This window comes from Bactrocera tryoni, chromosome 1 (assembly GCF_016617805.1).
Source record: "Bactrocera tryoni isolate S06 chromosome 1, CSIRO_BtryS06_freeze2, whole genome shotgun sequence".
Lineage (NCBI taxonomy): Eukaryota > Metazoa > Arthropoda > Insecta > Diptera > Tephritidae > Bactrocera > Bactrocera tryoni.
In genome coordinates, this window is record NC_052499.1 from 31049251 (window position 1) to 31062748 (window position 13498).

The 13498-nt window shown below is 37.8% G+C and overlaps 1 protein-coding gene across 3 annotated transcripts in view; it reads right to left on the reverse strand.

The window, feature by feature from the left end:
* The window catches only part of LOC120766805 (homeobox protein prospero), a 101881-nt gene extending 90395 nt beyond the window's left edge, over nt 1-11486 (reverse strand). Inside the window, exon 1 of one of the 3 annotated variants that reach the window (XM_040092696.1) lies at nt 10390-11486. The gene's annotated coding sequence lies outside the window, so the exon portion shown is untranslated. Of the gene's footprint in view, nt 1-2003; nt 2070-4414; nt 4872-10389 lie in introns of those variants that run through there. The other 2 variants (XM_040092627.1, XM_040092786.1) reach the window with 2 other exon arrangements.
* Between the last annotated feature and the right edge of the window lie 2012 nt (nt 11487-13498).

A 13498-nucleotide genomic window follows, 5' to 3' on the forward strand; every position in this document is an offset into this window, starting at 1 on the left:
ATTAGGAGCACTCTGAAATTAACTGATAAATACCACTCTACGGGTTGGCTAGAGATTTTGTTTGTGGAGCAGAGATTATACTATCTTTAACGGTTTTTGTTTCTCAAAATAAAAATAATAAGTATTTTTTTCGATTTTGGGAGGTCAACTTTAATGCTGATTCGCAATCACTGCTTTGTTTACACTTGGAAATGTGAGCACGTTCGCGTTGTTCTTCTTATTATTAATGCCACATTTTGTCGATTTTATTAAACATTCAAACACTGTTTCACATATCTTAAAATATCTACATTTAAAGGTTTTAATTTTGTTTAATTATTTTTGTTGTCAGTTTCCCGGCTGAAGCCAGTCGTGGTTATGGTTTTATTAGTTTGTTTAATAATGTATTTTATAAACATTTAAAAATATCAGTATTCATTTAAATAATTTATGCTTGTATTTTGCGAATATAATTGTTAGATTTAAAATATTATTATTACGTTATTATTTTTGTTCAATGAAAGCTTTCGATTTGGCTACACACACCCAGCATGGGAGACTTGAAACGAACTAAATTACGGAATTTGTTGTGACAGTCTAAGACTCTGTGTCGCACAAAATCAAATGAATCCAAGTATCATTACGGCGAGTTGTGTCTCCAGAAAGTAGGCAGATAACTTGAGCGCCGGTGAATGGGGGCCGGGGCGAGCAAGAAGCAGCAGATCTACCGAACACAGAAAATGCAACGGGTAGAAGGAGTGCTGAGGACTTGAGAAATGAGGATAAGCATAAGCTGAAAGCATCGCACCGCACGCGCACGCACCCCCCTACTTATCCAAAATTTCTGAAGTGTAATAAAAGCGGAGAAGCTGACGTCGTTATCCTACGAGTTAGTTACACTTTCTTCTAGTTCGACCGCATAGATGAGCACAAGCGCATGTGACAGAAGGAGTCAGCGACTTTCGTTGGAGCATAAGATACACAGTTATACCCACAAATACATACACGACAGTTATCTTTTATTATAATATATATTAAATATATTATTTAGACATGTATGCCACGCAGGAGAGACTTACCACCCTCATTTGGCTGAAGCTTCACACAAACGCCAACGCACATATAATAATATGGAAGCTACATATACTCACACGAGCCAAGAGACTCACGCACACATCAGCACGCTACACAGATTTACTTACACGCTTACACTTCAGTGAATTGAAGTAAATTTATGCATAGAAATTCTGGTTTAGGTTTTTGTTAGTGTGCGTCTCATTTCGTTGTTGACTCGTTCTATGAATGATAAAGAAGAAGATGCAAGGTGAGGTGTCAAGTCGACGAACGGACACGGGCGCACACGTAGACAAGGCACTACATATTCAACGAAATGCTACACACTCAAGTACCGTTCGCGCACATAGCCTAAGACAAACTAGAAGAAGCATACACGTCGCCGTGGCGTATACGCAACCCCTGTGCTAAGCGACGATGGTGCTTGTGCTTCTGCGCGCTGCCAGAGAAACACACACACCCAGACGTTTTAGTTGAGAAGTATCTCATTTCTTCATACGTGTGTGTGCAAAGAAGAAGAACACTAAGGCAAACTCACTCAGAATGGTGTTGCGATTGAGACGGCGTCCAGAATCTAAGCAGCGTGCGCTCTCATGCTAAGCAAAGTGGTGGAAGCGCTGCCGCCGCATATTGCCTTCCGTTCAACCGAACTAAGTTGAGTTGAATAAAGTTAAGTTGCTTGCAGATAATTGAGAAGATGAGGGGTTGTTGGCGTACACAAACAGTGGAACGGGTTGTGGCACTGTATGTGTGTGTCAAATGCGGCCGTTAATGTATTCACACAGGTACGGACTGTCTGCGTAGATTGTGTGAGGTCGGCCCAAAAAGTTACTCAAAGCATTGCTTTTACGCTGGCGGGGAGCGAAGGTTTGGGCAAAAAATCACCAAATTAGGCATAGATAAATGAAAGGAGTTGACGTAGCGAGCATGAAGTTATTACTCTTTCTTACCCTGGTTGATGGTGTTTCTCTATCATCTCGTCGTTATCAACTTTTACAAATGCTTGCATTTTTGTCAAACACTCCTTTTTGACATCAACACAGCTAATATTGCACTAAACCTTCGTTCTTTTTGTCTTACTGAGTCAACTGTTTTATTTATTAATTTTTAACTTTGTTCCGGTGTTGGACTTGAATTTTCAAAAATGTCTCAAATTTCTTTAGTATCTGAGCAGGTATTTGATTTTAACGCTTATCTTATGATTTTCGAAAACTGTCTACTTTTTTCTAACTTTGTATATAATAATTTACTTTTGTTTTATATTTATTTATTTAGTTTTTCAATGTACTTAGTTAACTTTAATTAGCCGGTTAATGTGTGTTAAAGAGGACAACAACAGAAAAACGAAATTGAAAAACGCGAAAAATTAAAAAAATTGTACGACAACGTTGATGTGAAGCTTTGTACTAAATCGAAAAAATCATTTAGCCCGGTTGTTTGGTGGCGCGTATAGTTCGCGACGACGCCATCGACGCCGCGCGCGAACCAAAAACAAAAAAACAGATATTTGAATTATATACACGGTCACAACGGACTCACATTGTTCGTGTGGATGTGCGTGTGCTTGCGGATATGTGAAACTGGTTGTATATCAAAAAGGTATGAAGCAGGGGCATGGTGGAGTGGGCTGTTGGCAGGCTGGCGGAAAACGGCGAAAAGCACGAAAAAGTGGCAGAAAATCGAACGAAAAAGTCGCGCATTCGCCGCGTGAGTGGAGTTGGCTTTCCATGCACAGCGATTGCGTTGCGTAAAAGCGAAGTAACGGGGGGCGTCAGGGTTAGCGGCAGCATTGTTTAGTGCGGCATGAAGAAGATACTAAGATTGATGCTGAGCCTGCTGGCATCACTACCATTTGCCACTCTTCACTCTCACAATCTAAACACATACTAGACGAGATAGAGGGGGTTGGCAATGCTCTAACGGTGTAGTATGCGCGCGCATCAGAGAGCAACTAAATAACATTTATTTGTACATATGTATGTACCTATAAAAGAGTCGTGAGAGCATCAGTGAAGCCGTGTTACAACTCTCTCAAATAGTTATGTAGTATATATGCTGGTGTATTTCTCGTAACTTTTTACATCCTTCGCCTAACACCTGTCACCACTCTCCGTACGGATTCCACTATAGAGAGCGTCAAACGAAGCGAGTACAAACGCATTTTCTACTCTGAGTGCTCGATTTACCGCACAGCGGTTGGTTTGAGCTAAATTCATCCCCAACGGGTGGTGAGGCAAACAGTCAACGTAGTTTTTAGTTCAGTTTGGCCTGCAGATGTGAATGAAGGAAGTTTTAGACCACAGCGAACATGTTTTGTCTCATTTTGTTATGTAGCAAATCAGTTTCTACTTCTTATTTCGTGGTGGCTTATCTCCAGGACGTTAACGGCAAGATTACCTACTCTGCTTTTCAAGATAAAGCAGATGAGAACTCTTTGCTTGTCGTCAAACCTTAACTCGAATATTGAATTGCTTAGATACATCCGCTTACTCTGAAGCCCACGGGGTAGCAACGGATGCCCCTTTTTATTTGCTTAGATATTTTAAGGAGAATAATTTCGTTTGCCGAGTAAATTTGCAGATTTTTTTCTAACTTTAGATTGACACAATTTTGCAATGCACGTGATTTCTCGAAGGGGAATGTATAATGGAAGCGTGGCTAATATTTTCGAAGACTTGTAAAATCTCAGACTTGAAAGCTTAATACTAATAGTAGAATTTAGGAAAACATTTGAATTTCAGGAACAGAAACTTATACCTTTATAATTAAGAAAAAATATAAATTTTTCTTCAAAGAGCTTAAAACGAGATAGTAGTGCAGCGAGAGGAAGAAATAATTTATATAAATATAACTATTGCTTTCAAAGCATCTAAAACATTCGTATTAAATGTTTATAATTATTAATGACCGTAATATACTATATATGTATGTATATTATAATATATAATGGCTACTTATATATAAATAATTATTTCGTAAATTCTTCTGAATTTGAATAAAAACTCCATTTTTTTACATATTTTTTTCATTAGAAATTTTTTTTGGGTCTCAAAACTATCCGTGGATTCCCCACGGATTTGCCATATTCTTTTTAGAATTGAACGGTAATAAGTAATATATTAATCATAGAGTTAGGTTATTTCATCATTAATCATTCAGCAAATAACTTCAACGCACCAAAAGAAAAGGGTCAATCTACTAGATCATTAGAAACTACAATGCAAGGTAGTATATGGATGGAATCTTGAACTCAAATGTTTATTAAAATTATAATGTTTCGAATTTTACTAAGTTAGATTTTGAAACTTTAAAAAATAAAATTTAATTTATGTATAAATTAGAAGAAGGTAATTTCACCTACAGGACGGTTTACAGATGTTATTTATCCATAATTTTCATTAGTTTTTTTAGATGGGTTCTCAGTATCGTCAAGTGCATGCAGTTGCTGTATTTTTGTTGCCCTTGTTTATAGTTGCTAACGTTGCGCTTGCTAATCTGCTCATGCAACAAGAATGGCAACAAACCCGTGTGATTGTTTTGTTTGCTCTTGATGAACATTTGTGATCAGTCGTCGCCGCCGCGGCACATCCCTCATATAAATATCGATAGAATTTTTACCTTGAAGGAGTACTAAATCTGCAGTTTTAAACATATTTCTTCCATAATTTGGTTTTTTATTTAATTGATGAATTAAAAAACTGGCACTTAAATTGATTTACGTTTAAACGGTTTTGGAACGTTATTTCGAGGTCAGAACTGAAGTTGAAGACTTAACACAGCGAACATAGGCTCGATGAAGGACGACAACAACGGCGACGGCGACGGCGACGACAACAGGGACGGCGGCGCCGGCGATGCGATTTGTAAACCTTTGATGGCTGTTATAAAGTTGCTGCGGATCGTTCGAAACAAAATCAGTTCAAGAAGCACTAACGTAATCACCGTGTATTTTATATTTTGCTTTTATCAATTTAATGTCTACAATATCTAATCGAAAACAAAAAATTGTATTTACTTTTCGTATTAAAAAGTTTTGCTTTCAAAGGATGAATAAAAAATCGTGAGGTCTCCTATTATTTGGACTAATTTTTTTGCTGCTATATTTTATGTAAGAATATTTTTTGTTTGCTTTTAGTAATTTTCAAAACTGGTATTAACACATCGCATAAGTAGCCATTCGTTATCACCATATCACCATATCATATCAGAGTCACAAAATTAAGGTGGCTGGGCACATCACTTTTTCATATGGCATTGCGCACTTTTACCGCTCACTCATGTTTTGTTTATGCACATACATATGATATGTAAATCAATTTATGTGTATATATTTTCATACAATTAATTATTAAACATTATTTTAATATGTATTCGACGCTGCTGCCTATGTATCTACGCGCACCAGCCCTCACTCAGGGAACCACACACACACACGCTTTGGAGCCGCAGCATTAGAATTCAGCAGCAACAACACTCGATTTTGTATATATATGAAGCAACTTATTTTATATATTATATATATATATATATACATATATTTATGTATATATTATATTATATATATAGAAAATAATATAAGAAGCACCTCCGTAGTGCTTTCTTCGTTGGCCGCTTGCATTCAGTCAGTGGCAGTGTGGCTGCTGTTGCTGATGGTACCGCCCAGGACGCGCGCGTTCAGCACACTTTGATTTTATGATTTTTAATATTCTTTTATTTAATTATGTATATTAATGTTTATATATGCGATTTTTGGTATTACAATTGAATGCTGCTGAGTTTGGTTACTTTCTAGTTGAACAACGTTCGTTTGGTGTTTAGCAATTGGACTACGTTGCGTGGCAAGGCGCCCGTGCGCTACAGAGATACCCGACCGTTGCGTTTGTGTGTTTTACCGAGAATATAAAAAAGCAATGTTGTACTCAAAAGACGTCTAAAAGCCGTATGCCAACTGATTCCGGGACGATGGATGCGTTCGGCGGCGCATTCATCGTCGTCATCATTACCATCGTGGTAGACAGCGACGTTGCCGCTACCATCCCCATCTACAGCGCTCCGCTCACGCCGCAATCGCCATCGCTAACATCGTTGTTCTCATCGTTGTTGTTGTAGTCATGCCATTCTTACTACATGTATGTTGCTTTCTCCGGTTGTTGTTGTTGTACTCGCGCAATGTTTATTTTTTGCTGGACATTACGCGCGCGAAAGTTCCCCCACCTGCCGCCGCCCAAGCAGCAACCCACCGCCGTTGCTGCTGGCAAACGCACTATATGCATTGTACTTAAGTAGAGTTGCAGCCTCAATATGCCTTGCCGTATTCATCTTGCAGCATTTCGCTACCTCTCCCCCCTGCTGTATATGGTCGCATACAAGGAACCGTTATATACCTGCACACTCGCAGCTGGCATAGAAACATGCACTCGCAAAGGAGAGCAGACCAACAAAAAGTTGCAACGCGTCTGTATGCAAGTGCGGCATGCAGCATGTACAAACACATATCTAGATGCGAGTTGTAAACTTACAGCACATACATGTACATATGTACGTAAGTATGTGAGGAGCTGGACATGAACATAGCCTGTCCAAACTTTATGTGTTTGCCAACCAATGTGAATTCTAACCATCATCCTTGCTCTCCTCCTGTGATTGCTTTTGGTAGGCCTTTCCATTTGGCTATTCTATATACCACTGCACTTTTTAGATGGATGAAAAATATTCAATCCTCTCTGGATGTTAGTATCTAACTGTACATAGGAAATTGGTTAGCCAATGCTAAAGTGCAACGAAATTTGGAAGTGGAATATTTGGAGTTCACATTGGATGTAAAATACATTATATTTACTCGGGCAGTTGTCAGCTACAAATTCTTTATAACTACTGAGTATTCTAAATAAAGCCGGTGCAGCTGTTCGAGATCTTCATAAGATCTGCTAATTAAGGTTTACAGAATAATGAATAAACTTAAGAGGAAGCAAGGCTTTTAGTTCACTCTTGTTGTATCTAAGCAAATTCTGACAGGTTATCACCGTCATTATTCTAAATTATATATCCTAAAGATCCTATATGCTCTCAAGTAAATACATTTATATCATTTTGTATACACCCCGCAAATGCAACGAAATGACCGCACTAAGGGTTCTTGTAATATAACGGCATTTTTGTTAGGTGCTGATACTGACAGTTGTCCCTCTATGTCGGTTCAAACGATGGCGATAGAGCGTCTATTGAATATCTCTTCCCTTCGGCTGGCATCGAACGCGTTTCAGTCTGACTCCCTCTGGCGTCGAATAGTTGCAATGATGCAATGCAATATGTGTAAAACTATGTGCATATATTTAGGCGACAAAGCAAATACTGCTAGTGCAACTGCAAATGCCACATACCGAATGCAGATGCGAGGGAAAGTGCATCACTGCATCTGCTGTTGCACGCGTTGCTACCCCAAAATTTGTACCCTACACACAAATTCTAAGTCGCACGCCGAAAAGAGACAAAATGCATCGGGTGTGAATGCACACGCGAAATATAGAACTGTATGTATGGATGTGCATGTAAATGGCAGCACGCATACTGGAAAGGAAGGCTCTAACGCCATTATATAGCTTCTTGTACACTAGTGCAGCTTAGCTGCGTTGCATATTATGTGTGTGCCGCATAGAGTGGCATGCAACTTGTGCATTTGTGTGCGCGAAATGCACTTCTGCTAAATGCAGCTCCATTCATCTTACATTTACCAGCTTCCTACGCCCAGACTAGTTAGCTACATATGTGCTAGCATTTCATTGCGTGCTTCCTAGCGAGTATTCTCCTACTTAGCTTTCCATTCGCTCTTCGCAACGTTTTTGCGTGTAGCCACATAGGTGAGTATCTAAGCCAACGTAAAGTGAACATGGCTTTGTAGGCTCCCGCTATGTACAACGATCCCGTGCTTGTTGAACTTCCCCAACGCCACTGCGGCGGAGAAATATCCTCTGTTGCTCTGCGCATGCTCACTCACTCAGAGTCGATTGTCATTTATGTACAATCCGATACTTGTTGGCATAGAAAAACGAAATAAATTCAGTACAACTACAATTTGATGGGATATGACTGTATGCACCGCAGTAACATCATATTTGTATGTGTGTATGTCCTTTCATGTATGTTTGCATGTGTGTGAGTATTGTTGTGTTTATATTCGCTGTGAACGCTTTGAACGCTTTAGGTTTCACGCGCTTCAAGCGCGAACGCACTTCTTATGATTGAATTTTAATTGGTCTTGCTTATCGTGGGCTCTAACACACTTTTAGGCGCATGTAGTCTAAAACTGAAAGTGCTTAAGCAAATAATCCATACTAATATTATAAGTGGGAATGCAAGTATGTTGGTTACGCTTTCGCGCCGAAGCCACGAAACCGATCATCATGAAACTTTGCACACATGCATGTACGTCTTATGATATTAGAAAGGACATAGGATATTTATTATTAAAACAAAATATATATTTTAAGAACTCTAAAAAACATCATTTCGGCAAGTCATATTTGTTTGTTAAATAATTTTGAAAATTAAAAAAATTGGCAGATATGAAAATTTAACAATGTATCAAAATAAGTTCTTGTTACCACCACTAAAAAGAAGATGATATCGCGTTATAATATTCGTTTATATTTGTATGTATTTAATATGTTTTTGTTAATAATCTTTGATTCGTACATACATACATATGTATTTACTTAAGAGATTCGACGAGAGCGAGTCGCTGAAAAAGGTACCTTGTAATAAATTCGTTAAATTTTTTTATTATAATAACTCATTTCTCACGAACCAGTCATTAAATTTCTAATACTAAAACTTTTGAGTTTAAATTTTATAAACTGAAATTGGAATCCCTATTGGCCCAAAACAAGGACGTATTTTTGACCGCTTTCTAGACGGTTTAAACAATTTTGCCATGTCATACTGACCAAATATTCGGTCAAAGTACATAAAATATTTTATCAGCGTCGGCTGTTAATATTCAACTCTCATTCTCCTGACGTTCTTTATTTTAGCCGAAACACGGTATATTAATTTTACCCCAACCAATTGTAACACCAAGAAAGAAACGTCGAAGACCCTATAAATATATGTATAAGTGATATACACTGGCCGTCCCTGTCTGTCAGTATATACGCAAACTACGTAGTTCCTCAGTTTTTGAGATATTGATCTGAAATTTTGCACCCATCCTTTCTTTCCCAAGCAGCTGCAATTTTGTCAGTACCGTCGAAATCGGACCACTATATCATATAGCTGCATTACAAACTGAACGATCATAATCCTGTTTGAAAAACCTTATTATTCGACAAGATATCTTCACGAAATTTGGCATATAATTTTGTTAAGACAAGATAATAACCTCCAAAGAAATCGTTCAGAAAAGAAATCGATCGATCGATATGGAATCTTTTGTATTTGGGAAGGGTATTATAGTTTCGGTGCAACCTTCGGTAAGCGTTTTTTCTTGTCTTTCATTTAAAGATGCCTTGGTTGAGTTAATGATCGCCACCAATCCTCCGAAGTATGTTTGTGTGTAAGATTGTATGATGCGTTTAATACTTATTCATTCCTAAATTACATATGTATATGTATTATACGTTCTTTTATCCCCAATAACATTCTTACCAAATAACCATAACATCGAAACTAAAAAGTTAATAAAATAATAAAATAATAATAAAAGTTGATGTTTGGGCTTAAAATTGTAAATTTAATTTTTTTATTTGAGTATTGAAGATGGCGGCTCTGTGCAAGCTCTGGTTTAAAATATTACAAGGCGAAGTATGCAAACGCGAAAAACTTTTAAATCTAAAGTACATTTTATTTTGAATTCATAATTAAATATAAATTAAATAAAATTTAATTCAAAAGTGAATACAATAATTTGTTGATATATTTTTTGAAGCCCTGTGTTTGGTTCACAAATATAATACTTGGCGCATGTGTGTTTGCTACTGTTATAGGATAAATGAAATATGCTATAGTTTTTGGGTCGCCTCTGAATTTGATTTTATTATGTTTTCTATGTCCCGACGGCCGCATTGATTGGACGAACCACCGATCGACTGAGGTTATTTTGTGCCGCCAATTATTCAAGATTTATAAATTTTGGGTGTAGCTTCTTCAATTCTAAACAAAATTTTGATTGATAACTATCGCAAAGAATCTGCAAGCCCATAAATACACCAAATTTGAATTTGTACTAAAATATTCTCAACAGGAATTACTATTATTATTAGTAACTATGTACTTACACTAAGGATATAGAAGTTATAACTCATTGCTTAGTTATGTGTTCGTATAATTTTTTTTACTCACCCTTAACTGAGAATACATAAAAATATCACATCATAATTTTTACTGATATTCTCCTACTGTAGACTTGGGGTGGGCCATGCCTTTTAATTTCGTAGTATGTTGTGGTTGTGGTTGTGATTTTGTTCCCAGCTCTTAGATCTCGATTTTCAATTCGTTTCAATTAATATTTTAGTAAAATTATGACTAGGTTTTATTTTTCGTTAAAAATTACGTTTTAGTAAAAATTTCTCTTCGCTAAATTTTGCTTTATGTTTGTTGTTTCTTTTTTTTGTTGATTTTTGTTGATTTTGTGTTACTTTTGATTCAGGTAATTTCGTAGTTTGCAAAAATCGACGCCAAAAGTGTTAACGTCTGAATTTATTGAATTTTGCGTTGTAAACAGGTCTAAAATGCATGTATAATATTCATATTGGCCAAAAGTGTTTGACGAAACGACGAACGTGACGATTAACCAAAACAATAACAAATATAAAATGGCCGGTAAAGATTCCTTTTTGTAAAAAATTCAGACGTGTATTGAGATTTCTATTTACGGTGACGTGACGTGGCAGGGATATCAAATTCGATGAATCGGACTCGAACTCTCCTCACCGACGTTGTTTGGTTATGCTTCTATTTTCTGTGTTTTTACTGATATTCCGGTTTATTATATATGTTTGTATGTAGCTGCTTTTGCTGATGGCTTGTTGGCTTGTTGGCTGGTTGGGTTTGTTGCTTTTTGAGTTTAATTAGTTGTTGTTGCGTACAACTTAGAGTTGAGAACACAAAATTGTCTTTGTTAATTATTTGTTGCTTCAGTTAAATGGCAACTGGCTGAATTTTGCAGATGTTAATTGTAGTTTAGTTTTATTGCTGTTGCTGCCGCCTACTATTGATATTTTGTTATGGGTGTTGGTATTTTGTAATTGTTGCTGTTGCTGTATTTACCATTGCTATTGCATAATAACATTAAGAATTTCAAAGAAAATACTATTGAAATTTTTTATGTGGATTCTTTACGGCTGTCACATGTTTGCCTTTCGGTGCGCTGGCGTTCAGGAGGGCGTGGCCAAACTTAAGTGAAGTATTTCGACTGAAGATGTAGCGCCGTTGAAATTTGCCGTTAGCAATTGATTTTTTGGCCTTAGTGAAATAAAGCTGTGAGAACACATATTTCAAGATACGAAATTTCCAATGAAAACAAGAAATTTTACGAACCGAATGTCGAATGCAGGCCGAAGGTAAGACGTTGATGTAACGAAGGCTGGTTAGGCTGGCAGAGAATTTTTCAGTAATCGCCGCTTTTCAATTTAGCAAACATTCCAAATATAAAATCAAATTTTAGCGTATGTCAAATGATATTCGAAACTTTTAAGATTCCACTAACACAAGTATGTTGCTTAATCTCAATATTCAATATCAAAGAAGAAGAAAGAAAAGTCTAATATCTCACTCTTTATTTATGTAATTGTTTTTTTTTTTCTATTACTATTCAGACCACTTTCACCGAACACTGAATCACTCGTACTGCTTAATTTTCGAAGGTGGACCTATCATATGAAGACATGACAACATCAGGCAGCAACGATTACTTTAAGTCATTTTGCACTCTCATCTTTCAATGCAGATATAACAGTACTCTCTTTCATTGACCGTTGCTCATAGAATACAAAGTCAGTTTATTGAATCCATGGTGTTTACTTTTATTTGCATCTTAAACCTCACATCAGTTCTTGCTCTTTCCTTTATTCTATTTACTGTTTTTAGGTCGAGTTTTTGTCTTTCGTGTTTCTTAGCTGCTTGATATTTCACTATTTGCTACACAGTTCACAGTTCACAGTCGGCGTTTGCACATACACTTTTTAGCATATCTAATGAAGTCCGCTTGGAATGGTTGTTTTTGTTACTATTGTGGCTATAGTTGTAGTTGTAGTTGTAGTTTAGGTCTTCTAAAACTAAAGAAAATTGCTTTGGCTGCTAGATATTCGGCTGGATTTTTTGTTAAGAAAAGTTGAACTTTTGAATTTGTATTTGGAAAAGAATTTTTTAGAAGACTGCCACAGCCGCTCGCTGAAAAACGCCGCGCCTGCTTCGCGTTTAGCAGTTTTCTGTTGCAACGACATTCAAAATGTTGACGACGTCGACAACGACAACGGACAGCAAAACGACAACAAGACCGGCAGCTACGTTGGCTTCAACGCCACCAAGCGCCATCAAGCGCCGGCCGCGACCAACACAGCGAAATCGGCCAAATTGGTGGCTGATACCGCGGATGGGCTGTTCGCTGTTTTGCTGCGGTGCAACGGCAAGAGGGAATGCTGTTGAAAAAATCCTTACAATCTGATGATTTTAATAGTAATGATTACGTTGGCGTCGACAAAGTTACCGCTATTGCGATTATTATATTTTTTTGAGCAGCTATCGGTGGTGGATATATGTATGTGTCAATGCTGAAGGCAAAAAGAAGTAACTGCCATGAGCGCTGTGATAGTCGCGGTAGTTGCTGTAACTAATGATCTAAATCCTACTGTCCAAATATGAGCGCAGACATCAACAACAACTACAACAGCACGCAACACTGGACATTTGAAACGCGGCAACCGCGCAAAATAACGTGACTCACACATATCCACACACAAGCTGATATCATGTAAATGCATTTGCGAACCCACTTAATTTTACACACACACACACATACACGTACAATTGTTTTTGTGTCCTGAGCTAAGAGCATACATGCATACGCGGCAAATGTACTGGCATACATGCAAGCGGCTAAGCAAACAAAAACGAAATGCATACGCTGCATCGCGAACCGGCATCGCCGCCAATTGCAAATTCGGATGTATCGCGAATACAAACACAGCTGCGCTGCAATAGAATGCACTACCCCACCTTCTTCAACCTCACACTGCGCACGCTGCTGGCATGTTGGATGAGTATCAAACTCGCGGATCGATCTGCCTACGCCTATGTCGCCTAAAATGCTGCAATACAAGTTGACGCGCGCTCAATCACTTTCCCCTGGTAACGCCGCGCAGCGCAACGCTACCACACAACTGGCTTTCCACAGCCACACGCATACACACATGGGTGCATGTGAATGCGAACAGTATGATTTGCTAACGCA